Here is a 24710-nt window from a genome sequence, read left to right as displayed (position 1 = left end):
TATGTATAGTTTTCTAAGGTACCTCTATACTGTTCTCCATAGTAGTTGTACCAGCTTACATTCCCACCAACAGTGCAGGAGGGTTCCCTTTTCTCCCTACCCCCTCCAGCATTTGTTATTTGTGGACTTATTAATGATGGCCATTCTGACTGGTGTGAGGTGGTACCTTATGGCAGTTTTGATTTGCATTTCTCTAATAATCAGTGATGTTGAGCATTGTTTCATGTGCTTGGTGGCCATCTGTACGTCTTCCTTGGAGAAATGTCTATTCAGATATTTTGCCCATTTTTCGATTGGGTTGTTGGCTTTTTTGCTCTTGAGGTGTATAAGTTGTTTGTATATTCTAGAGATTAACCCTTGTCCGTTGCATCATTTGAAGCTATTTTCTCCCATTCTGTAGGTTGTCTTTTTGTTTTCTTTTTGGTTTCCTTTGCTGTGCAAAGGCTTGTCAGTTTGATTAGGTCCCATTGGTTTATTTTTGCTTTGATTTCTGTTGCTTTGGGAGACTGACTTGAGAAAACATTTGTAAGGTTGATGTCAGAGAATGTTTTACCCATGTTCTCTTCCAGGAGTTTAGTGGTATCTTGTCTTATGTTTAAGTCTTTCAGCCATTTGGAGTTTATTTTGGGGCATGGTGTGAGGGTGTGTTCTAACTTCATTGATTTGCATGTAGCTGTCCAGGTTTCCCAGCAATTCTTACTGAAAAGACTGTCTTTTTCCTATTTATGTTCTTGCCTCCTTTGTCAAAGATTAATTGACCATAGGTGTCTGGGTTTATTTCTGGGTTCTCTCTTCTGTTCCATTGGTCAGTCTGTCTCTTTTGGTACCAGTACCACACTGTCTTGATGACTGTGGCTTTGTAATATTGCCTGAAGTCTGGGAGAGTTATGCCTCCTGCTTGGTTTTTGTTCCTCAGGATTGCTTTGGCAATTCTGGGTCTTGTGGTTCCATATAAATTTTTGGATTGTTTGCTCTAGTTCTGTGAAAAATGTCCTGGGTAATTTGATAGGGATTGCATTGAATCTGTAGATTGCTTTGGGTAGTATGGCCACTTTTACAATATTAATTTTTCTAATCCAGGAGCATGGAATATCTTTCTGTTTCTTTACATATTCTTTAATTTCTTTGATTAATGATTTATAGTTCTCAGCATATACGTCTTTCACCTCCTTGGTCAGGTGTATTCAGGTCAGGTATTTGATTTTTTGGGGTGCAATTTTAAAACATATTGTATTTTTGTATTCCTTTTCTAAGTTTTCATTGTTAGCATATAGAAATGTGACTGATTTCTGAATGTTAATCTTCTATCCTGCTACTTTGATGAATTTGTTGATCAGTTCAGGTAGTTTTGGGGTTGAGTCCTTAGGGTTTTCTATATATAGTATCATGTCATCTGCATACAGTGACAATTTTACCACTTCTTTTCTTATTTGGGTACCTTTTATTTCTTTTGTTTGTCTGATTGCTGTGCCTAGGACTTCCAATACTATGTTGAATAACAGTGGTGAGAGTGGGCATCCCTGTCTTGTTCCAGATTTTCGTGGGAAGGCTTTCAACTTTTCTCCATTGAGTATTACATTTGTTGTGGGTTTGTCATAAATGGCTTTGATTATGTTAAGGTTTGTTCCCTCTATACCCACTTTGGTAAGAGTTTTGATCATGAATGGATGGATGTTGGACTTTGTCAAATGCTTTTTCTGCATCTATTGAGATGACCATGTGGTTTTTGACTTTTCTTTTGTTAATGTGGTGTATGATGTTTGATTTGCATATGTTGAACCATCCTTGTGCACCTGGGATGAATCCCACCTGGTCGTGGTGTATGATGTTTTTTATATGTTGTTGGATTTGGATGGCTAAAATTTTGTTGAGAATTTTTGCATCTCTATTCATCAAAGACATTGACCTATAGTTTTCTTTTTTGGTAGTATCTTTGTCTGGTTTTGGAATTAGGGTGATGGTGGTGTCATAGAATGTCTTTGGGAGTGTTCCTTCTTATTTGACCTTTTGAAAAAGTTTAAGGAGGATGGGGATAAGTTCCTCTTTGTATGTTTGGTTGAATTTGCCTGTGAAGCCATCTGGTCCTGGACTTTTATTTGTAGGAAGTGTTTTTATGACATATTGAATTTCATTTCTAGTGATTGCTCTGTTTAATTGATCGATTTCTTCTTGATTCAGTTTTGGCAGGCTGTAGTCTCTAGAAAGTTGTCTATTTCTTCGAGGTTGTCAATTTCTTGCCATACAATTGTTCATAGTAGTCTGTCATGGTTTTCTGTATTTATATAGTATTTGTTGTTGTGACTTCTCCTTTTTCATTTCTGATTTTGTTTATTTGGGTTTTTCTCTCCTCTTGGTGAGTCTAGCCAGAGGTTTGTCAATTTTGTTTACCTTTTCAAAGAACCAGCTCTTGGTTTTATTGATTTTTTTCTATTGCTTTTTATCTCTGTTTTATTGATTTCCTCTTTGATCTTTATGATTTCCTTCCTTGTGCTGACTTTCGGTTTTTTTGTTGTTGTTTTTCTTCTTTTTCTAATTCATTTAGGGTGGTCAGTTAAGTTGTCAATTTGAGATTTTTCTTCTTTTTTGAGGAAGGCCTGTATTGCTATAAACTTCCCTCTGAGCACTGCTTTTGCAGCATCCCATAGATTTTGAGTGGTTGTGTCTTCATAATTGTTTGTCTCGAGGTATTTCTTAATTTCCTTCTTGATTTCCTCATTGGTTTTTTAGTAGCATGTTGTTTAGTCTCCATGTAGTAAGTTTTTTCTCATTTCTTTTCCTGTGGTTGATTTCTAGTTTCATGCCATTGTGGTCAGAGGAGATACTTGAAGTGATTTCTATACTCCTAAATTTGTTGAGGTTAGCTTTGTGCCCCAGGATGTGATCAGTTCTTGAGAATGTTCCATATGCACTTGAGAAGAATGTATATTCTGATTTTTTTGGATATAATGTCCTGAAAATGTTAAGTCTACTTTTCTATTGCGTCATTTAGGATCTCTGTTGCTACTGATTTTCTGTCTAGAGGATCTGTCCATTGATGTGAGTGGGGTGTTAAAGTCTCCTACTGTGATTGTATTCCCATCCTTTTCTCCTTTTACATCTGTTACTATTTGTTGAAGGTATCTGGGTGCTTCTCTATTAGGGGCTTATATATTGATGATTATAATATCCTCTTCTTGAATGGATCCTTTAACCATGAAATCATGTCCTTTTTTGTCTTTTTTTATGGCCTTCATTTTAAAGTCTATTTTATTTGGTAAGAGTATTGCAACTCCTGCTTTCCTGTATTGTCTATTGCCATGAAATACCTTTTCTCATCCTCTTACTTTCAGTCTATATGTGTCCTTTGCCCTAAGGTGAGTTTCTTGTGGACAGCAGATTGAAGGCTTTTGTTTTTTTTAATCCCATCTGCCACTGTGTGTCTTTTGATTGGAGTATTCAGTCCATTGACATATAAGGGTGATTATTGATAGATATATATTTATTGCCATTTTAAACCTTGTTTTCCAGTCAATTCTTTGTTTCTCTTTTCTTCTTTTCTTTTTTGTTTGGATGGTTTCCATTTATTTTATGCTTGAGAACTTTTCAGTTTTTGTGAATGTAATGTTCGGTTTTGATTTGTGGTTGTGCTGTTTTTTTTTAAGTATGTTAACCCCTCCTTATATCTGCTTGCTTTAGCCTGATAGTCATATAGGCTCAAACACATCATTAAAATAGAAAAATAATCTACATTTTCTTACTTTCCTTCACCACATTGTATGATTTTTATGTCTTTTTTAAAAAAACATCTTCATGTTTAGATATGTATGCTGGCTTATTTAAGTGACTGCTTTCCAATTATGGTTTCCTCCATCCTAATTCGTCTTCTTCTTTTTTTTTTTAATTTAGATAAGCCCTTTCAGTATTTATTTTAGAATGGTTTTAGTATTGCTATACTCTTTTAGCTTTTGTTTGTTTTGGAAATTCTTTATTTCCTCTTCTATTTTAAATCATATTCTTGCTGGGTAGAGTATTCTAGGTTGCAAACTTTTTCCTTTCAGCACTTTAAATATATTGTGCCACTTCCTTCTGGCCCATAGTGTTTCTGTGGAGAAATCTGCTGATAGCCTTATGGGGATTCCCTTATAATTAATGCTTTGCTTTTCTCTTGCTGCCTTTAGAATCCTCTCTTTATCTTCAACTTTTGCCATTTTTCTTAAGTCTTGGTGTGGGCCTGTTTGGGTTCAACTTGTTTGGGGCCCTCTGTGCTTCCTGTATGTTGATATCAGTATCCTTTAGATTTGGAAAGTTTTCAGCCATAATTTCTTCAAATATATTTTAAATCCTCTTTTCTTTTTCTTCTCCTTCTGGAATTCCTATTATGTGTAGATTGGCCCACTTTATATTATTACCTAGCTCTCTTATATTGCTTTCATGTTTTTTCATTTGGTTTTCTGTCTGTTGTTCCGATTGTGATTTCCATTATTCTATCTTCCACGTAACTAATTTGTTCCTCTGCATCATTCATTCTGGTCTTTATTGTCTTTAGCTCAGTCTGTATCTCTGCAAATAAATTTTCCAGTTTTTCTTGGCTCCTCTTTATATTTTCTAGTTCCTTTCTAAAGGAATCTTCATCACTGTTCATATCCTTTCTTAATTCCTTCAGTATTTTCACTATATCCCTTTTGAACTCAAAGTCCGTCAGACTGCAGAGGTCTGTTTCATTGTTGACTGCTTTAGATGAATTCTCCTGTTACTTTAACTGGAAATTGTTTCTGAGTGTCTTCATCTTGCTTGCGTTTTTCTTTTTCTGTGAGTTTGGGGAAGCCAAACTGTAATCTTGTAAGGCTACTTCTATGCAAGAATACCCCTCTGTATTTTTGGGAGGGTTACTATTTATTTTTGGTGTGGGAGTTTGAATATTTGCTTTCTTTGGTGTGAGCAGGCTGTTGTTCCCAGGACACTCAGTGTGTTTTCAGGGAGAAGGAGGCAATGGGTAGGGCCAGCAGTCGGTGCCTGGTCATTGGGCTCTCAACGGCAACAAGGAACTGCAGGAAGCTGGCACAGGCTACTCCTAGCTGCCGGGCCCTGGGAAGTGGTAATGAGCTCTAGGCAGATCTACAAGGTGACCAGAGCATTTGGCAGTAGCAGCAGCAGGGTGCATGAGTTCCCAGGGGACTGAAAGCAACAACAGCTTGTGTTTGATTGCAGCGCCCTCCTCTGAGGTGATTGGAACTGCAGGTGGTGCCTGTTCAGGGACCCATAGTGGGAGCGGGCCATGACCACCTCTAGAGTCAGTGATAACTGTGGTGGTTTGCTCCTGCCACCTGTAAACCATGCATGAAGTACCCCATCTCACTTAGCCCACAAGGAGGCTCTCTACAGTCTACTTCTAGTTGCAGGGTCCTTGGATTTGACAGAGATCAGGTGTGTGGGTACTGGCTGGAGCGTATGGCAGTGGCAGCAGCAGGGCGGGTGTGTTCCCAGGGGTGTGAGAGCACCAACAGGTGGTGTTTGGTCACAATGCCCTCCTCTGTGGTGCCTTTGAGTTGAATGGGGCTGCAAGTGGTGTCTGTTCACAGATCCTTGGTGGTGGCGAGCCACTCCCACCTCTGGAGCCAGAGATAACTGCGGTGGTTCACCCCCGCCTCCTGTAGAGCATGCCAGAAGCACCTCATCCTGCTTTGTCCCCACAGGAGGTGCTGCACAAGCTGCTTCTAGTTATAAGTTCCTGGGAAGGGACAGTGATCAAGTGTCTGGGCATTGCCCAGAGTGTTTGGCAGTGGCAGCAGCAGGGTGGGTGTGCTCCCAGGGGAGCAAGAGCAACAACAGGTGGTGTTCTGTCACAATGTCCTTCTCTGTGGTGCCCTCTGAGGTGGGTGGGGCTGCAAGTGATTTTTGTTCAGGTATCCCCAGTGGCGGTGGGCCATGCCCACCTTTGAAATCAGGGATAACTGTGGTGGTTTGCCCCTGCTGCCTGAAGACCACGCAAGAAGCACCCTGTTCCACTTAGCCCATGCAGGAGGTACTGCACCAGCTGCTCTAGTTGTAGGATCTTGGGAAGAGACAGTGACCAATGTCTGGGCACTGCCCAGAGCTTTTGGCAGTGGCAGCTGCAGGGTGGGCATGTTCCCAGGGGAGTGAGAGTAGCAGCATATGGTCCTTGGTTGCAGTTCCCTCGTTTTTTTCTTTTTTGCCAACCCCTGAGGTGACTGGGGTTTCAGGTGGGGCCCACTCACAGGCCTCCAGTGGTGGCAAGCCATGAATCCCTCTGGCCTCTGAGACAACTGCCGTCGTGTGTCCCTGCCACCTGTAGATCACGCAAGAGGCATCAACGTTGCACTTACCGCCCTGATCCCCTTAGCCCACACAAGAGGTGCACAAGAAATGCCCAGTCTCCCCTAAGTGAGCAAGAGGCTTCTTGCTGCCGGTAACCTGCGCCAGAGCTGCCCCGCCCTCCGAGAGCCCGCGGGCATGAGCACACTCTGGTGCAGGGAGTTTCCTATGGTGTTGTGCCCCTCCTCTTTTCGTCCTCCCCAACAGGGGCACCTTGCCTCTCCTGCGGGTCTGGACCTGCTCCTGAATTCCCTCTACCGAGGCATTCCCCTCCTCAGCCCATGGCATAACGCTCCCCCATCCGTGGTGCACTGCTCCTTAGCCTCTCGTGCTGTCCCCACACAGCCAGCCCCAGTCCTCTCCGCGGAACTGACCTCCAGAGCCTGAGTCTCAGCACCCACCCCCTGCCAGAGCATCTCAGGCTGTGGTGTCCAGGCTGGTGGTTCAGATGATCTATGCGGCTCTCACTCTGCTTTGCTGTTGTCAGTCCAGCTGCTGCGCTTTTCTCGGCAACTTTGAGGTCCCTCCAACTCGGCTGGTCTTTCTGTCAGTTAAGTGGCTTCCCAGGATATGGGCTCCTTTTCTCCTTCACAGCTCCCTCGGGAATGCTAGTCCCGTCCCGATTCCTTTTCTCTCTCTCTCTTTTTGTCTTTTGTTCTACCCGGTTATGTCAAGAGTTTCTTGCCCTTTTTGGAGGTTTAAGTTCTTCTGCCAGCATTCAGTTGATGTTCTGTCTGAGTCATTTTACATGTAGATGTGTTTCTTTACTGTATTTGTGGGAGAGGGTGAGCATAACCTCTTCCTCCTCTGCCTTCTTGCTCCACCACGGCACCTGGTTATCACTCTCTAAATGGCCCGGCTAGTGTAGATGATGCTCTCTGCTCTTCTGGCATCTGCAGTCCTAGGACCTGATACATAATAGCCAAATCATTTTTGTTTCGAAGACAATATGCAGGATTTTGCCTTCACAGACCCTTCAACTAAGTAAAGTGAGGAGCAGGCCATGATTGGTCTCAGTCGGCCACATCCAGGCATTTGAAAGAAGAGGCTTTCACATAGAGTGAAGTGGAAATGTGTGTATTCCCCAGGAGTCTGGTAGTCCCTGTTAGTCTACAAGCACACCTGTAAGCATACTATTGTTTGGTATGTTGGGTGACATTTCCTGGATGATATGGTGAATTTTTTTTTTTTAATCGAAGTAGTTAATTTACCATGTTGTGTTAATTTCAAGTGTAGAGTAAAATGATTCAGTTTATGTGTGTGTGTGTGTATATATATGTATTCTTTTTCAGATTCTTTTCCATTATAGGCTATTATAAGATACTGAGTAGAGTTCCTGATGCTATACAGTAGATCCTTGTTGTTTATCTATTTTGCATTTAGTAGTTTGTATCTGTTAATCCCAAACTCCTAATTTACTCCCCCCCCATCCCCTTTGGTAACCTTAAGTTTGTTTTCTATGTCTGTGAGTCTGTTTCCTAGGTAAGTTCATTTGTGTCATAGTTTAGATTCCAGATAGAAGTGATATCATATGGTATTTGTCTTTCTCTTTCTGACTAACTTCACTCAGTGTGATTATCTCTAGGTCCTCCATGTTGCTGCAAATGGTATTATTTCATTCTTTTTTATGGCTGAGTAATGTTCTGTTGTATTATACGGTGATTCTTTTTTTTTTTTTTTGTCTTTTTAGGGCCGCACCCACCGCATATGGAAGTTCCCAGGCTAGGTGTCAAATCAGATCTGTAGCCGTTGGCCTACACCACAGCCACGGCAACATGGGGCCTGAGCTGTGTTTGGGACCTACACCACAGCTCACAGCAATGCTGGATCCTTAACCCAGCGAGCGAGGCCAAGGATTGAACTTTCATCCTCATGGATGCTCATCAGATTTGTTTCCACTGAGCCATGATGGGAACTCCTGATGTGGTGATTCTTAAGTAAGAATCTCATTTCATTCACTCATAAGTGACGGGAACAAACTCTACACTGGCTTCCATTAAATTGGCCCCATTTGTGTCTCTGGCTGTACAAAGTGGACACAGCACCCCCCGTCTCACCTGTGCCCTTGAGATGCATGCTTGATGTTCTTCCTAGAGCGTGGAGATGAGCCGAGTTTGTATCTGGCAGTGGCAATAGAAAGAGCTCCATTTAGGAGAATGAGGTTTTCTTCTCGTTCCTGTCCCTGGCCCTGCACCTTTCTGCATTGTACTTCCTCCTCTTTGGGATGAGGAGGCATGGCTAGATTACCTCTAAGATCTTCTAGCACTGAAAATCACATTTTCAGTTTCAACTTAAGAGTTTCTATATATTTTTCCAAAGGACATCTTCACCAATCAGAGCCTGGGGGGCTGGGCTTTTATGTCGATGCTCTGGTGTGAAAAGCACACATCTATCCAGTTGACCTCAATTTTCCTCTTTTTACCTTTTGTTGTTGTTGTTGTTGTTGTTTCTGCTTCTCTTCTTTAGAGGTGTCACGTAAAGCCAACAGTGATGAGTCAGGTTAACTCTTCTTTTGCTGATGTGAAATGAGTGAGTGGGGAGATTTCCTCCGGTCTCAGTCCCTCCTCATTGTGTTTTATCCTTTTGATCGTTCACATCTGTGGTTCCGAGATTTCCTTGGAGTTTTAGCCTATTCTGTCTTCATCATGTCTGTCCCTTTGTGATTTAAGATTTTCTATTCATAGTGATGGTTTCCTTCACTTTGCCGTAGAAAGCAGTGTGGCTTAAACTCACAGGGTCCAGCAGATCCCCTGTGGGCATGGCTTGCGCAATGGTGGGGTGATAGTGGACCCTGGAAACCCTGCTAGAGCACGAGACGGGCAGACAGAGTCCAGTCTCTGCTTGGTTTCCATTTCTGCTTTGTCTGGACAATGACAGCACCTCAGATGGGGGGCAAAGATTTCTTCAGTGACGGTCAAATGGTGGCCTGAATGTACAACAGCCAGGAGTTGTCTGGGGCCTCAGCGGACCTGAGTCTTTGGTAGCGTTGTTATACCCTGGGCTATCATCCTGTCTTTTCAGCCTCTTGGACACTGAAGAGGAATGGTTGGGCCTTGAATCTTCAGCCACAGCTCCCATTCAACCTGCTCTGCAATCTGACATCTCTGGCATTTGGGCCCCTTTCTAAGCCTGCAGTAACACATTGGGGGTTCTGTCAGAGACAGAGCAGCCAGCCCAGGAGGTGGGATGGTGGCCATATGTTCTCATGCCTTTAGATCTCTGCCCTCTGACTTTGTTGGGGGTCCCTTGCTAAGGACCTCTAGGCATCGGCAGGAGCCATCAGAACTGCCTTGAGGTAATTCCTGTTGTGGCTCAGCAAGTTACGGACCCAACTCGTATTCATGAGGATGTGGGTTCCATCCCTGGCCTCACTCAGTGGGTTAAGAATCCGGTGTTGTCATGAGCTGTGGCGTAGGTCTCAGACTCAGCTTGGATCCCGAGTTTCTGTGGCTGTGGTGTAGGCCCAGTGGCTGCAGCTCCAATTCACCCCCTAGCCTGGGAACTTCCATATGCTGTGGGTGCGGCGCTAAAAAGCAAGCAAGCCAGCACGCAAGCAAACAAACAAAACTGCCTTGAGTTTTAGAGGGGAGGTACACACTAAGTTGTGTCACTTTTGAAAGTGTGCATCCCTGTCGGTCCTGGAGAAAATCGTCTACTTCCTACATCCCAAGGAGGGATTAACTATTTAAGGATAGGCCATTTGCAAAGACTGAGACCTTGATAGAAAGGCACATAACCCCTCCGCTCTAATCTGGGTTCCCACGGAAGCAGGACCTGAGACGAGAATTCTGGGGCACGTAGTTGTATGGGAGATGATCCAGGAAACACTGATGGGGAAGTGAGGAATGAGGCAGGAGGATGTCAGCAAAGGATGTGTTATCAAGCAAGCCACCCCTGTGGACAGCTGGCACTCAGTTCCTGCTGGGGAGTCTGGAGGACAGTGTAGCACAGGTACCTCGGGGTTGTCCACCAGGGAGCCTCAGGCAAAGGGATGCAGGGGCTGAAGTAAAGGCCGCGGGCTGTGGTGCAAGGCCAGAAACTCTGCTCCATCTGTTATCCCGTATTCACCTTCTGAAGGATCACAGACAGGAACCAAGACATTTTCTTTATAGAGAATGAATCCCAAGCTCAGAAAAGCAACAGAGCCTCAAGGTCACCATAGAGCCAGTCCTTGAGATTCAAGGTCGCAGGAATCCAAGTTTCCTGACTCCAGCTCTAGTGCTCTTTCCACTTGGCTACTCAAGGCAGAAATCTATATTTTAATGATTTATGAGGTATGGCATCTGATTAACGGAACAGTATTCCCTTTCCATTATGGATTTGTTAGTCTTTTCCTGAGTGAAAAATTGTCAAAGGCATTAAATCCTAAGAGCCAGAGAAAAAGCAAAAAATGGCTGAATGTGTAAATAAAGTCTCCCAGGAAGATCATATTTTTGAAGACATCTTTTATTCATGTTTTTTTTTTTTTTTTTTTTTTTTGTCATTGTCATGTCTTAAGCGTTTATTTGGGTTTCGAGCTTTTTACTTTTCCAAGGACATGGCTGCTCCATTTTGGAAGAGCCCAACAGCCATCACCTTAACAGTGGCTTATTACTGTCCAGGTTGTTTAAGACCAGAGGAAATATTTATCACAAAGGAGCAGCTTCTAAATCTGTCCCACCAGGTGTGATGACACACATGACTTGTGCATATCACACATGTATGGAGCTCCTCTGGATGAACAGGGCAGGATTGTTTATAAAGCATTAAGCTAGCTGAGGAGGGGCTCGCTCTTTGATTCTGAAATGCCCAGAAGCCTTTGGGAATACTGAGAGTGGAGCATCTGTGTGATTCCCAAGGCTGAGCCAGCGGTTTTAACCACCCCGCACCAAGGAGAACACGTGCTGAGGATGCTGAGCATGGTGTCTGGCAGAAACAAAGCCCCCAGCAGATTGGAAATATTTAAATTGGAAATAAAATGCCTGGGTGTGACTCTGAACTCATGGGACTAGCTAGAAACATGACTGATTATTCTGAGCCTTGGGCAGAGGTTTCCAGTCATGGGGAAAAGTGAGAAAAATGGGGTTCCATCTACACTCTCCTTAATTCTTGGGTGTATTTTGGTTGTTGAAGTTGTGTCTCCATTTTCTTAGTTATCTGAAGCCAAAAGTTTAAGTCCCATTATGTGGTCATTCTGAAACTTTTGGAGAAGGGATCCTCATGTTAGAAAAACTTGTCCAGGTCTTTCTTTAGAGTTCCCAGAAGGGAACTGCTAGGTCTTAGGGTCAGCACATTTTTTAAAGGAGTTGGATGCACCTGGTTCCCCAAAATGAGGAGATCATTTTTATATTCCCTTACCTAGTGTTTCTGGTAGTCCCTTAGATCTTCTGAAGTAACAGATGTGTCATTCTTTTTCATTTTGCCAACCTGATAGGTAGAAAATGATATAACAACATAGCTTTAGTTTGAATTCCTTTGAATATTATTGTGATATTTTTTTCCTGTGGCTGTTGCCTATTTGCATGTCACGTGAAGTTGTCTGTTGGTGAAGGATGCTGATGATGCTCGCCTCCTGCCATTCCCCCCCCCCCCTTTTTTTGCTGCCAGGATAACTACAACTAAGCTGGCATTCTGTTGCCACTTCCTTGGATCCTTATATACCTGTGGGCGCCTAGAGAGTATCTGTGAGCCCCTGGAGAGATGGATCATCCTTGAGCTCCCAGCTCAAAGCCTCACCTGCCTGTGTATGCAAATTAGACCAAATGGTAGCCTTTGGCTAACAAACCCAATTGAGGGAGAAGATTTCAATCAGGGAACTTTCTCAGTCACTTCAGTAAAACATGGAAGGAGTCCAGGTGAGCCGCTCCACATCTTACTCCCTAAAGTCAGACTTTTCTGTGTTTTGTTGTTGGTATAGCTTGTCCTGTGTTGCCCACTTGGACAAAAACTATGTTTTGTTTAAAACAAGGAACATGACTTTCTTTGAGTGACTTACTTTTGCCCTCTAACGAAGTGGCTAGACGGCAACAGCCATATTCTATATCAGGCCATCAACTCTGAGCCCCTTCACTTCTGATTTTCCTATCTCTGGGCTGCTGATTTTGAAAGAAAGGTCTGGTAACATCAAGAAATATATCCCCCCTTTTGGTGTTTGTCTGAAGTTGGACCCTTGGAAATGGGCATCTTTTCGCACTGGGGCGTGTTTTTAAGAACTTTCCCCCTGGCTTAACAAGTCGGCTTGGTCTTTCTTAGTGATGAAGAAGTGTCCGCTGTCTGTATCAGGGTAGCCTTTTCAGTGTTGAGGATGAGCTATATGCCCAGGCAGATGCTAATCAGGAGAGAAGTGAAGCAGAACCTGGCCCAATCCATCTGAAAATGGGTATATTTATTTCCCTCAGGAATTTTCTTGCACAGGGAGGGTGGCCAGTTCTCTTGAAGCACCACCAGGTAATGAAAAGGAGGACACAGAGGACAGGAACTAGGGAACCTGCAATGACCAGCGCCACGAAGTGTAGGGCACATTATTTACACCCTGCTTGTAGGGTCCGTCCTCTCCCACGAGAGGGCACTCTCGTCACTCTTAAAGCAATAGTACCCAGGAAAAAAAAAATGACTTTCTCAGTTGAAGTCGCCAGAAGTGCACTGCATTTAAGATACTACTTTGTGTCTTAGCTTCCACTCTCAAGGTATGTTATGAACCGAACAACACTTTCCAGCCCAGGCAGGAGTGGGGAGGATTAGTGTCTGGAAACCTCTGTTGTAAATTAAGCACAGTCCCTGCTTAGTTGTGTTTCATTAGTGAAACCTGATCATAACCCCGGGGCTTTTTTGCGCTTGCAGAAGCAGCATCCACCCTTGAAATGCTGTACATCCAGTCTGCTCTTCTCCTTTGCCCACATACTTGGTGTAGACTTGGCTGCAGCCCACTCATGTTGAGGTCGGTGGGAAGATGAGGATTTGATCCTCTGCGTTGATCCTGCCTACTTCGGAGAGCTGAAGAATGCCCGTAGTCCGTGTGGGTCAGCCTGACAGGAGATTTTCCATTTAGAGAGGATTTAAGACTTCAAGCGAGGGAAATATAAGCCGTATTTCACTCACTCAGTACATCAGGGAGTGCTACCATTTAACAAAACCGCCGTTCTGACTTCCCGGGTTTCTAGGTCTTCCGGAAGCTGCTGTGTGTGGGCTTGGTTCCTTGACTCTTGGTCAGAAGTTCCTCCAATTAAAGGCATGTCTTTATTGAAATCTTTGCATTTCTACCAGTCTTAAGAAAATTGTTAGCCTTGAAGGATGCGAGTGGTGACCTGTCCTTTATTTGTAGGAATGTGGTGTGACTTCTCCCTAGAAAGTCACCAACGTTAATCAACAGAGCTGCCAGTGCTATTCCTGTTGGGGATAATAGGTTTTGGGAGTGGTCATTGCTTGGTGACAAGCATAGTGACAGTTTTTTTCTGGGTTCTTGGACCTAAATTTGCACAGGAAGAACATAATGGACTCACAAAGCAAATTACCCCCCCACACACACATGCATGAATACAACTACCGCCATCATAAATAGCTAATGATTATATGGGATTACTATGTGCTAGGCGTGGTTTGTTTTTGTGTTTGTTTTAATAAAATTTATGTTTTAGAACAGTTTTATTTTATTTTTTTATTATTTTTTGTCTTTTTAGGGCCGCACCTGAAGCATTATAGAAGTTTCCGGGATAGGGGTTGAATCAGAGCTATAGAAGCCGACCCACACCACAGCCACAGCAACACCAGATCCAAGCTGTGTCAGCGACCTATACCGCAGCTCACGGAAATGCCAGATCCTTAACACACTGTGCAAGGCCAGGGCTCGAACTTGAATCCTCATGGATACTAGTCAGATTTGTTCCCGAATCTGGGAACTCCCTTGAAGTCTAGTTGATTTACAGTGTTATGTTAATTTCTGCTGTACAGCAAAATGTTTCAATTTTATGCATATTCTTTTTCATATTCCTTTCCATTCTGGTTTATTACATGATATTGGATATCGTATTGGATATGGTTCCCTGTGTTATACAGTAGGACCTCCTTGTTTGTCTGTTTTAGGTATAGTCATGTGTATCTGTTAATCCCAAAGTCCTAATTTATTCCTCCCCCACCTCCTTTCCCCTTTGGTAACCATAAGTTTTCTATGTCTGTGAGTGTTTCTGTTTCATAAATAAGTTCATCTGTATATTTTGGATTCTGCATATAAGTGATATCATATGGTATTTGTCTTTCTTTTTCTGACTTAATGTGATAATCTCTAGGTCCATCCATGTTGCTGCAAATGGCACTATTTCATTCTTTTTAAATGGCTAAGTAGTACCCCATTGTGTGTACACATGTACACACACACACACACGTATACATATCACATATTCTTTATCTATCTGTTGATGATGTTTAGGTTGCTTCCATGTCTTGGCTGTTGTAAATAGTGCTGCTATGAACATTTGGGTGCATGTATCTTTTCACATTAGAATTTTGTCTGGATATATGCTCAGGAGATGGATTATTGGATCATATGGCAACTCTATTTTTAGTTTTTTGAGGAACCTCCATACTGGTTTCCATAGTGGCTAAACCAACCTACGTTCCCACCAACAGTGTAGGAAGGCTCCCCTTTCTTTAAACCTTCTTCATCATTTTGGTCTTTTGTCTTTTTGTCTTTTGTAGGGCTGCACCCGTGGCATATGGAGGTTCCCAGGCTAGGGGTCTCATCAGAGCTGTTGCTACCAGCCTATGCCAGAGCCACAGCAATGTGGGATCTGAGCTGCGTCTGCAGCCTACACCACAGCTCAGGGCAACGCCGGATCCTTAACCCACTGAGTGAGGCCAGGGATCGAACCTGCAACCTCATGGTTCCTAGTCAGATTTGTTAACCACTGAGCCACGTCAGGAACTCCTGATATTTGTAGACTTTTTAATGATGGTCATTCTGACCAGTGCGAGGTGGCACCGTGTAGAGTTTTGATTTGCATTTCTCTAATAATTGGTGATGTGGAGCTTCTTTTCATGCGCCTATTGGCCATCTGTAAGACTTTCCTTACTTTTGATGACCTTGACACTCTTGAGGAGCACTGGTCAGGTATTTTGTAGAATGTCCCTCTATTGCAATTTGTCTGACATTTTCTCTTGGTTAGAATGGGGATATGGATTTTTGAGAGGAAGACCATAGAGATAAAGTACCTTTTTCATCACATCCTATCAAGGGCCTATACTGTCCCCACGACTTAGCATGGTTGATGCTGATCTTTAACACTGAGCTGAGGTAGTGTTTGGCAGGTTTCTCCCTTTAAATTACTACTCCTCTGCACCAACACTGTGTGGAAGAAGGTCACTATGCACAGCCCCCAGTTAGGATTGGGGAGTTGTGCTTCACCTTGAGGGCACAATATCTATCCCAATTCTTTGCAATTCTTCTGAATAGGAAGTTTGTCTCTTTCCACCCATGTATTCACTTATTCAATTGTTTATTTATGGATTCATAGAGATTTATTTTATATTCTGGGGTAACAAAGTACTTTCCTTTGTTGTTCAGATTGTTCCAGCTTTGGCTATTGTTAAGTCGTCCTTGTGTCACTTTGACATACCTTCAGCACTGTGCATTTGTTGTTGTTATTGCTGTTTTCAGTACTTTCTTATTTTCTCACACAAGATACCCCAGGCTCATCTTATACATCTCCCCTCCACCCTAGCCCTAGAATCAGTCCTTTCTTTGAGAGGCTCTGCTTGTTTTTGTTGGAGGATGGTATGAAAACCAAGACCTGGGCACTGAGCGTTCTTATTGCTATAAGGTTGCTGTTGCTTATGGGCCCTTTCAGGGGACAGAGCAGGGAACTATGTGTGCCTGTACTGTATGTAACCATCTGTATCTGTGCCAGGCTAAACATGAGCATACCTGTGTCTCCAGCTCTAACCCATTAGCACAGGATCATTCTGGCCTCCTCCCCTTGGGGATCCATGATCTCCTCCCTCAACAGTGGTGAACTTGGCTCCCACCATCCCCCATGTGTTGACTTAGTTGCTCAGTTCCAGTTCACCCCATGTAGAGCAGTGTCAGAATTGTGATCCAGACCCCCATGGAAAATAACTTGATCCACTAGAGTACAGTGCTGCTTCTGTACAATTTCTTTTGCCTTTAGTTTTACGGACTCTTCATTTCCAGTGTTACTTTGGGAGCACCTTTTTTCCCCCCACTTGCTTCAGTGAGGTTGTTTCATACATTTGTAATACAGTTAGATTGTTTTGTCACATTCTGCATTTTATCATGGGATTCCACTGACCTTTTTACACGATTTTTAAAAATTTACATATATTAAAGTTCACTCTTTGCTGTACATTTCAGTGGGTTTTGACAAGTGCAGGTATTTGCCATTGCGGTGTCATAGAAAATAGCTTCATCACCCTATGAATTTGCTTTGCTGCACCTAGTCACCTATTTAACCTTCCCCCAATCCATTGATTTTTAAACTGTCTCTATAGTTTTTCTTTTTCCAGAATGTCATATCATATAATTGCAATCATATAGAACATAGCCTTTCCAGATTAGCTTCTTTCACTTAGCGAGATGCATTTAAGATTTATTCATGTCTTTTCATGGCTTGATAGCTCATTTCCTTTTATAATATTTCATTGGGTGGATATGCTCCAGTTTGTTTATCCATTCAGTTATTTAAGGATGTCTTGGTTGCTTCCAGTTTTTGGTGACTATGAATAAAGCTGGTATAACATTTGCTTGTAGGGTTTTGTGTGGACATAGTTCTGACGTCACTTGGGTAAATATCTAGGAGTGTGATTTCTGGATTGTATGCTAAGACTATATTTAGCTTTGTTAGAAATTGCCAAACTGTCTTCCAAATTGGCTGTGCCATTTTGTATTCCTACCAATTGAAGAATGAAAGTTTGTGTTGCTCTTTTTCCTTGCCAGCAATTGACATTTGATTTTTTTTTTTTTTGTATTTTAGCTATTCTCATAAGTATGGTATCTCATTGTTGTTTTATTTGATAATTTCCTAGTGACAAATGAGGCAAAACATGATTTTTACAAAACAGAATGTTATGCTTATTTGGTGAAATCTCTGCTTAGATCTTTTGTCCATTTTTAGCTGGACTTTCTTATTGTTGAGTTTCATGAATTCTTTGGATTGGATACAGGTCCTTTGTCAGATATGTGTTTGCAAGTATCTCTGAAAACTTCTGTGGCTTATCTTTGCATTATTTTAAGTGTCTTTTGTAGAGCAAAGGTTTTTAATTTTGATATGTCTAAATAGATCATGCTTTTGGTGTTCCCTCTAAAAATTCATCTCCAAACCTAGGGTAATCTAGATTTTTTTCCTTTGTTCTCTCTAAAAGTTTTATGGTTTTTGTATCTACATTTAGGTCTGCAATCTATTTTGAGTTAAATTTGGGAGAGATATAAGGTCTGTGTTTAGCTGTTTTTTTTTTCTTCTTCTTTTTTTAACATGTAGACATCCAGTTGTTCTAGCACCATTAGTTGAAAAGGTTATCCTTTCTCCATTGAATTGCCTTTGTTCCTTCATCAAAAGTCTCTTGACTCTTGGTATAGATCTGCATCTAGCCTGTCTCTTCTGGTCCATTGATATGTGTGTCCATTCTTTCACCAGTACTGTGCTATTTTGATTACTATAGCTTTACTGTAAGTTTTGAAATCATTTGGTGTGATTCCTCTAACTTTTTGTTCTTCAGTGTGTTTGCTATTATGTTTTTTGCCAGACATGGGTTTTAAGTCCTTTACCAAGTGAATTATGTATTAACTCACTTAATCCTCAAAGTAACCCACTAAGAGGCTGAAAGAAGTAAAGTGATCTGTTCAAAGTCATATAACTGGGAATTCCTGTCCTGGAGCAGCGGAAACGAATCCGACTAGGAACCATGAGGTTGTGGGTTCAACCCCTGGCTTCACTCAATGGGTTAAGGATCTGGTGCTGCTATGAGCGGTGGTATAGGTTGCAGACATGGCTCAGATGCCGCGTTGCTGTGGCTCTGGTATAGGCTGGCAGCTACAGCTCTGATTTGACCGCTAGCCTGGGAACCTCCATATGCCATGGTGCAGCCCTAAAAAGACAAAAGACAACCTCCCCCCCAAAAAACCAAACAAAAAAAACCAAAGTCACATAGCTAATAAGTGGAGGAGGCAAGATCCAAGTCCTGGCAGCTGGCTGCAGAGGGTGGCCCATAAACACCTGGCAGATGGCCTCTAAAGGTAATGAAGAAGGAATCATTGTTTATTTTTGACAGTTTAGTGAAAATACTTATGAGGAGATTTCCTGGACTCATTTTATTGGAAAATAGGCAGTTTAGTGAGAGTGTCAGTTCTTACTTGACTATCAAAGGTTGACATCTGGCTCTACCAAGTGTAAGCCCCAGATTTTGCACCAAGACTTGGGTCAGAGTCTTCACCTGTAAAATGGGGACATGGTGGGCCCTTCTGGTGATATCCTGATGGCTTACTAAACAGTCCCCTTTCTCAGCAGCGGTGGGGTGTCTGTGCACTGTGGTTTTGCTCCATGGTCATGGCAGCTAATGGAACCAGGCCAATCAACTTCTCTAGCCCAGGAGTTTGAAACCCAGTGACAGGTGCCCTTGGTGTTGAGGCACCTTTATGCACCTCACCCAGTCTGGAGAGCAGATCCATTTGTGTCTACTGCTGCAGTCTGTGGGTTGCCCCTGGTCCCTGCCTAGCCTGGGCAGTGTGCTTAGGGATTGATTCATTCTTTGAGCAACTCCAGTATTTAAACATTTTTTTTTCTATTCTTTTCCCCTCCTCTTCCTTCTCCCTCCCCTTCCCTCCTCCTTCTTCCCCTCCTCCTTCCCCTCTTCCTCCCCCTCCTTTTCTTTTCCCTTCCCCTTCCTCCTCTTCTTCCTCTTCTCCTCCTTTTTTAAATCTGTTAAAACTTAGCCCAGGCAGAATCAGCCCCTATTGCTTATAGGAACCTTAGTGTAGAGATAATAGTAGCTATCATATTGCTTATAAGGCTTAAATCAGATAATGTTCAAAGCTCTTAGCACAGTGCCTGTCAGTGAATAAGAACCTGGCAATTAGTAGCTTTTTTATCATCTAATAATAACTCTTGCTATTTACCTAGTGCTTTATAATGTAAACTACACACTCCTGTGTTGCTTGATTATTCCTCAACCACAGGGTGGAAATGGTATCCATATTTTATGGATAAGAAAAGGGTGATGTTGAGGAGTATGCCTCAGATCATGAAACTGGCAAGTGGTTGAGCTGGAAACCCTACCCAGGCCCTTTGCTGGCAAGTGACGGTTCTTTCTCATCACCGTTCCAAGCTCCTTTGTGGTTTAAGCTGGGATGAGTGATGGTGGAGAGGGGAGGCCGTTTCCTTTCCCACTTTCAGGGAAGAAGACTAGAGATGGGAAAGCACCCTTTCCAGGTGACAGAGCAGAATAGTCTGACTTGAAGATGGTGTCTCCTTCTGAGGTTATGATGAGTTCGATTGGGGAATTTAAGCCCGGAGTCCTTTTCTAAACTGCCTTCTGAGCCATCGACTGTGTCTAGAGTCATCGTGTTTCTGGCTTCATCCATCTATATCCTTCTGCATTTATTGAACAACTATTTTATTTAGTGCCTTTCATGTGCCAGACGCGGTGTTAGGGACAGAGATAAAAAGATAAATGATACCCATTAAAGGTCTGTCTTTTAAAAGCTTACACCGTGTTTGAGAAAACAGGCATGGAAACAGTTAAGTATATAATACAATATAATATCAGAGAGATGAAAATAAGTGTTTGGGAACACAATGAAGCACTGTTGCTCAATGCTTTACATGGATTAGCTAACTTAATCTTTACATCAATCCTCTGAGGGAAGTACTCTTATTCTGTTTTATGGACAGGAAAACCAAGGCAGGAGATGTTAAATAACTTGCCCAAGAATATACAGATGGAAGTTGTGGAGTCAAGTTGCAGAGTCTGCCCTGTTACTTATGGTACTAAACTGCCTTCCAAAGAGGGTCTAAATATGTAGTTCTTTCTGGGATAGTTGCTGAGACTTTGACAGGAGGCATCATGTGAACGGGCTATTAAAGGATGAATAGGAGTTTATAGGTAGATAGAAGGGAAAGCATATTTCAAGCAGAAGAGACAGTATGAGTCCAAGCACAGATGGATGAAAGTATGTACTGTGTTCAGGGAATGATTAATAATCTCAGGGATCCAGTGGGAACAGGGAATGGTTGGTGATTAAACTCTAAAGGTTAGGAGTTCCCGTTGTGGCTCAGTGGTTAACGAATCTGACTAGGAACCATGAGGTTGCGGGTTCGATCCCTGGCCTCTCTCAGTGGGTTAAGGATCTAGCGTTGCCGTGAGCTGTGGTGTAGTTTGCAGATGCGGCCTGGATCCCGCATTGCTGTGGCTGTGGTGTAGGCCGGCAGCTATGGCTCTGATTCGACCCCTAGCCTGGGAGCCTCCATATGCCGCGGGAGCGGCCCAATAAATGGCAAAAAGACAGAAAAAAAAAATAAACTCAAAAGGTTAAAGCTAAGCAGTAGGCACTGGGGAGCTCTCCGAGGAATTTAAGCAGGGGCGTAATTGTCTAGAGATGGGAAGATAGTGCATCAACTTCTGAGTAAGACCGTGGACATGCCTGCTATGGGTGATTTGGGGAAGTTATATTTCACAGAGTGAAGGAAGACGTGCTACAGGTTCATCAGAGTCACACTGGGAAATGCCCACCTTATTACTCTCCAGCCGTGCTCCATGAAGTGGCCATTCTATGAATTGTTTATTACTGTTTGGATCAAGGTGAGGTACATGCACCAGAATGTAAATCAATGCACTGCTCCTTTCGTTGAGAAAGTTTTGGCATGCAGACACACAAACACAGATACACAAACACAGTCAACTGAAGCAAAAAGTAAGTTTTGTGACAAAGTTGATGGATATTCTATCTCCTGTCTCCTTGTGGCCTGATAATAATTTGTAGACCGTCACCAGTCCACAGCCACAACCACAATTAAAGTAGCTTGCTATATGATCACTTTATTTTATTTGTTATATGTAGGTCTTATATTTTAAATATCTTTTTCTCCATGGCTAAACATTGCATGTGGAAAACATGGTTTCAGTATTTTAAGAACTTTTCTTTTTATTCTACAAGTAAGTCACTTATGGACTTCTCTCTCTCTCTCTTTTGTTTTTTTTGTTTTTTTGTTTTTTTTGGAAACTTACATGATACTTATCCTTGTTTAATAATTAATCACTCTTTCCCTAGAGATGGGCCAGTGACCTCTTTCTACTCTCCAAGACTGTTAAGAGCTAGTTGCTGTTCAGACCTCAGGTTCTCTCCAACAGTTCCTTCTTCAAGGTTCTCACAGGCTACAGAACACTGGAAAGGGAGTGGAAGTAATGATTTCTCTCTCACTTGATTATAAAGCGTAAACTAGATCAGTGCTTAGCAATGATGTTACTAAAGGGATTCAAACATCAGTAAAGTGTCTGAATGAACAGATGTTGAAGAGTTTTTGTGACCCTGAGATTTTTTTTTTTTTAATTTTGTCTTTTTAGGGTCGCACCTGCAGCATATGGAGGTTCCCAGGCTAGGTGTCTAATCCGAGCTGTTGCTGCTGGCCTATACCACAGCCACAGCAATGCGGGATCCAGGCCGCATCTGTGACCTACACCACAGCTCACGGCAACGCTAGATCTTTAACCCACTGAGCCATGTCAGGGATCGAACCTGCAACCTCATGGTTACTAGTTGGATTCATTTCTGCTGCGCCATGATGGGAACTCTTTTTTTTTTTTTTTTGAAATGTCTTGATTTGACTAAGGTCACGGAGCTAGTGTACAGCAGAATGGGGTCAGCATCTAGGTCTCCTGACCCTCTGTCATGCTGCTTCCCTGCTTGTTCCCAGCCCCCTCCCCTCTGTCCTTCACTAAGAGCAGCAAGAAGAAATGACAGCTTCCTTAGAGGGTGGAACAGATCCCATGGGTCTTCGTTTAATCATGGGACCTTTGGAGGTTTTTCTCTCTGCTAATGACCACAACAGCAAGATGCTTTACATACTGTATTGAGATCTAAATTTAGATAGCAGAATGGGCTGACACTGATGTTCCAGAGTACATGTTGGGAAGATAATTCCCAATCTCCTGAGGAAAGAGGTGTCAAGTTCAGTTTTGCTGAGGAGCTGATCTGTAATTTGGCTCATCCAGCTCTGGTTTGCCCTAGCAATGAGCCACATAATTTGCCTTGAGTGGCCAACCTTCGATTTGGACGTAGTCTGTACAGATGCCAGATTTAACGTAGTGCCTAAAGTTTATACATTTCTATTGGCTTGCCTTTTCTAAATGTGATTTAATTATAGTAGTGCCCATTATTGTTTCAATTAAATATTAACAAGCTTTCATCATAAACCCTTAACTGAAGGTCAGAGTTGGTCAGAAAAAATGTTGGGAACTGACAACTGTCAATGTCAATTGGCCAGTCAGCATTTACCTTGGGGAAGAGGACTAGGGGGATAAAAAAAGATCTTCAAAAAGTGTGCTCCAAAGTTCTCTAAAATCCATTGTCCAAAGGTGCTCAGCCCACGTTCAGGCAGTTGGCAGGTCCTCAGTAAGGGTTTAACCTGAGTCTGTTGCACGTGCATTATCCATCGTAGCTAGGTGTTTGTCTGTACCATGAAATGCCATTTTATGCCTTCCTCTGTGCTTTTGCTTGTGAGCTGGAGTTGGGGATGGCTTAGAGGTTATAAACCTCCCTTTGGTGTCAGGCACACGTGGCAGGAGTTTGAATCCTCACTTGTGGGATATGGGTAAATTAATTGGCCTCTTCCAGCCTCAGATTCTTCACTTGGTAAAATTGGAGAAATAATGACACCTACCTTCTAGTGGCATAGTGAAGATTAAGTGAGATAAGAGTTGTGAATGCTTTGTCAGGATAACCATGAGTCAATTTATTGGGCTCCTGTTACGTTTGTCCTGGGGTAGAGTGGTAGGCAAACTGAACAGTTCCTGCCAGCATGAAATGGCCAGGTCTAATGGACAGATGACTATACACAGTTACAGACGTGGAAGTAAATAATTACAAATAATTACAGGGGTTCAAAGTATTTAAAAGAAGAATAAGGAGTCCCTGTTGTGGCACAGCAGTAGCAAACCTGACTAGTATCCGGGAGGATTTGGGTTCGATCCCTGGCCTTGTTCAGTGGGTTAAATATCTGGTGTTGCCGTGAGCTGCAGATGCAGCTTGAACCTGGCATTGCTGTGCTGTGGTGTATGCCAGTGGTTTCAGCTCCCATTTGACCCCTAGCCTGGGAACTTTCATATGCTGTGGGTGCAACCCTGAAAAGCACAAAAAAAAAAAAGAAGTGCTGTGGGAGTATTTAATGGGGGGTCCTGGCTGAGTCTGGGGATCACATAGATGCACAGAGGATGTCGTATTGAAAGTTGATATGAAAGATTAAAGGGAAGGTGGCCAGGTCCAGAGCCAGGGAAATATGGTTCCAGGTGGAGAGCATAGAGTGTGGTTAAACTCAGAGGCAGGGGAACATGTGGTATGTTTGAAGAGGTGAGAGAAATAGGAGCCTAGGGTACAGTGCTCAGCAAATGGCAGTTGTTACTATTCTAAGTTCTCTCTGAGGCTACTGCATCCTAAGCGGCAACTAGAGGGAGGGATGTGCTTCCTTAAGTCTGATTTTATCCCCTTCTTTCATGAAGCTTCACCATCTCAGAATGGATTGTATTCCCAAAACCTATAGCATTTTAGTCTGTGCTACATATTTCAATACCTAGTCCTGTGCCTTAAAAACTGTTCTTAAAGGTTATGTCTCTTTTTCGAATCATCAAATCGATGGAAAGTTGAGGGAAGAACCTTCATTAAATAATATCTGGGTCTCCTGAGGGCTGAGCATAGTAGTGTGTCTGCAGTGATCAACAAATATAGAATGCTTGATGTTTGACGGAAATAGTCTACCAGAAATTTATCGTGCACCCTGTTACATAATGTACATGCCACATGGCAGAATGGGGAGGGTGTGCATTTCGGATATGAATGGATAGATCTGAACCCTGACGTTGCCATATCTGTTTGTGTGATCTTGGATGCGTCACTTTTTTTGAGTCTAAGTTTCCTTGAATAAAAAAATAAGAATAATATAGTTCATTGATACTAAGACATTTTTTGTCTATCTAAAACTTGAATGTGTCTTACAGTGAATGACATGTTATAGTTTAATTGTCAGTATTTTTTGTTGGTGCATAAAATAGTGAGTTTTTTTTTTTTTGGTGTGTGTGTCATCTTTTTGGCTTTTCTAGGTCTGTACCCACGGCATGTGGAGTTTCCCAGGCTAGGGGTCTAATCGGAGCTGTAGCTGCCAAACCTAGGCCAGAGCCATAGCAACGAGGAATCGGAGTGTCGTCTG

The 24710-nt window shown here is 42.6% G+C and overlaps 1 protein-coding gene and 1 long non-coding RNA gene across 3 annotated transcripts in view; both read left to right on the top strand.

Moving 5' to 3' along the window:
* The window catches only part of ST6GALNAC3 (ST6 N-acetylgalactosaminide alpha-2,6-sialyltransferase 3), a 569262-nt gene that overhangs the window by 77996 nt on the left and 466556 nt on the right, over window positions 1–24710 (top strand). The window lies entirely within an intron of this gene.
* LOC146402845 (uncharacterized) lies at window positions 7522–12422 on the top strand. Its single transcript, XR_014807969.1, has 2 exons — window positions 7522–7897; window positions 8039–12422. It is a non-coding gene; the product is annotated as an uncharacterized LOC146402845 (long non-coding RNA).

Source organism: Sus scrofa, chromosome 6 (genome assembly GCF_054392235.1).
Source record: "Sus scrofa isolate SSC_HxYL_T2T_F1_AM1 chromosome 6, Sscrofa_HxYL_maternal_Yorkshire_Landrace_v2.0, whole genome shotgun sequence".
Lineage (NCBI taxonomy): Eukaryota > Metazoa > Chordata > Mammalia > Artiodactyla > Suidae > Sus > Sus scrofa.
The sequence above is the reverse complement of the archived record's forward strand: the minus strand, read 5'-3'. Positions and strand labels throughout refer to the sequence as shown.